Raw genomic sequence first — 2563 nt, 5'->3', positions numbered from 1 at the left:
TAAAAAAAAAAAGAACTAAAGGAAACCTTGCTTAATGAATTAAAGGAAGATGATGTCTCAATACAAAGATAAAAAATTTTTTTAAATAAAAATTCTGGAGTTTAAAAGTGCAAAAATAAAAGTGAAAAATTCACTAGAGAGGCTCTAGTAGATTTAAAGACTATATTTAACTGGCAGAAGGAAGAATTAGTGAACTTGAAGATAGATTAATAGAGATTAAGCAATTTTAAGAATAAAGAGAAAAAAGAATACAGAAATGTGAATACAGTTACTTCTCCCCCGGACTCCTTGGTAGTCTGTCAGCGGGAGAACCTTGTCGCCATCCCCTCTCCTCCTCCTGCCCCAAGGAACCCTATAAGTCTCAGTCATGCGTGAGTGCATCTCCATCCACGAGGGCCAGCCTGGTGTCCAGATCGGCAACGCCTGCTGGGAGCTCTATTGCCTGGAACGCGGCATCCAGCCCGATGGCCAGATGCCAAGTGACAAGACCATCGGGGGAGGAGATGACTCCTTCAACACCTTCTTCAGTGGGACGGGCGCAGGCAAGCATGTGCCCAGGGCCGTGTTTGTAGACCTAGAACCCACGGTCATTGATGAAGTTCGCACCGGCACCTACCGGCAGCTCTTCCACCCTGAGCAGCTCATCACCGGCAAGGAGGACACTGCCAATAACTACGCCCGAGGGCACTACACCATCTGCAAGGAGATCATTGATCTTGTCTTGGACCGCATTCGGAAGCTGGCTGACCAGTGCACAGGTCTTCAGGGCTTCTTGGTTTTCCACCGCTTTGGAGGGGGAACTGGTTCCGGGAACACTTCCCTGCTGATGGAACGTCTCTCTGTCGATTATGGCAAGAAGTCCAAGCTGGAGTTCTCCATTTACCCAGCTCCCCAGGTTTCCACAGCTGTAGTTGAGCCCTACAACTCCATCCTCACTACCCACACCATCCTGGAGCACACTGATTGTGCCTTCATGGTAGACAACGAGGCCATCTATGACATCTGTCATAGAAACCTCGATATTGAACGCCCAACCTACACTAACCTTAACCGCCTTATTAGCCAGATTGTATCCTCCATCACTGCTTCCCTCAGATTTGATGAAGCCCTGAATGTTGATCTGACAGAATTCCAGACCAACCTGGTGCCCTATCCCGGCATCCACTTCCCTCTGGCCACCTATGCCCCCGTCATCTCTGCTGAGAAAGCCTACCATGAACAGCTTTCTGTAGCAGAGATCACCAACGCATGCTTTGAGCCAGCCAACCAGATGGGGAAATGTGATCCTTGCCATGGCTTGCTACCTGTTGTACTGTGGTGATGTGGTTCCCAAGGATGTCAACGCTGCCATTGCCACCATCAAGACCAAGCATACCATCCAGTTTGTGGACTGGTGCCCCACTGGCTTCAAAGTGGGCATTAATTACCAGCCTCCCACTGTGGTGCCCGGTGGAGACCTGCCAAGGTACAGCGAGCTCTGAGCATGCTGAGCAACACCACAGCCATCGTTGAGGCCTGGGCTCGCCTGGACCACAAGTTTGACCTGATGTATGCCAAGCGTACCTTTGTTCACTGGTATGTGGGGGAGGGCATAGAGGAAGGAGAGTTTTCTGAGGCCCGTGAGGACATGGCTGCCCTTGAGAAGGATTATAAGGAGGTTGGAGCAGATAGTGCTGAGGGAGAGGATGAGGATGAAGAGTATTAACCTGTCTGCTACGATTTTACACTCCGTTGTCTTGGGACTGTCTTATTTCTGTTCTAGAAGCTGTCTGTTGTGGCCCTAACTTGTCAATAAAAGTGATGTTTCTGTTTGAAAAAAAAAGAAATGTGAATACAGCCTCAGAGATGTGTACAATAACATTAAGTGCACCAACATATAAGGGAGAAAGAAAAGGAGCACAAAAAATATTCAAATAAATAATGGAGAACAGAAGGAGGATATATCCAAAATGCTGAAAGAAAAAAAATCCTGTAAATCAATAATTGTATAGCCAACAAAGCTATCTTATAAGAATGAAGGCAAAATGAAGACATTACCAAATAAGCAAAAACTGAAAGAATTGATTGTTAGCAGATCTGCTATTCAAGAAATATTAAAGGAAGATCCTCAGGTTGGCAGGAAGTGACCCCAGGCAAAATCAACTGGTCTAAATATCTCCTGTGAATATAGATATAGAAATCCTCAACAACAAAACTAGCAACCTGAATCCAGCAATATATAGAAAGTGTTATATACCACAACCAAATAGGACTTAGCCCAAGAATGCAAGTTTGTTTAAAATATAAAAATTAGTCAATGTAATATACCATATTAATAGAATGAAGGACAAAAACTACATGATCTATTCAAGAGATGTTGAAAAGCATTTGACAAAATCCAATTACTCTTTCATGATAAAAACACTCAACTAATTAGAAATGGAAGGGAGTTTCCTCAGTATGATAGAGAAGATTTACAAGAAACCCCACAGGTAACATCATATGTAATAATGAAAAAATGAAAGATGTCCTAACATCAAGAACAAGACAAAGATGCCCCTCTCATCACTTCTATACAGCACTG

The 2563-nt window shown here is 44.2% G+C and overlaps 1 pseudogene; it reads left to right on the top strand.

Annotated features, from left to right (window-relative positions):
* Window positions 1–313: 313 nt before the first annotated feature.
* LOC112833576 (tubulin alpha-1C chain pseudogene) lies at window positions 314–1754 on the top strand (annotated as a pseudogene).
* Window positions 1755–2563: the final 809 nt, after the last annotated feature.

The sequence above is a fragment of the Callorhinus ursinus genome, unplaced genomic scaffold (genome assembly GCF_003265705.2).
Source record: "Callorhinus ursinus isolate GAN/ISIS: 27379988/994484 unplaced genomic scaffold, GSC_fseal_2.0 scaffold40, whole genome shotgun sequence".
In the NCBI taxonomy this organism is placed as follows: Eukaryota; Metazoa; Chordata; class Mammalia; order Carnivora; family Otariidae; genus Callorhinus; species Callorhinus ursinus.
This window is presented reverse-complemented; position numbering and strand designations above follow the sequence as displayed.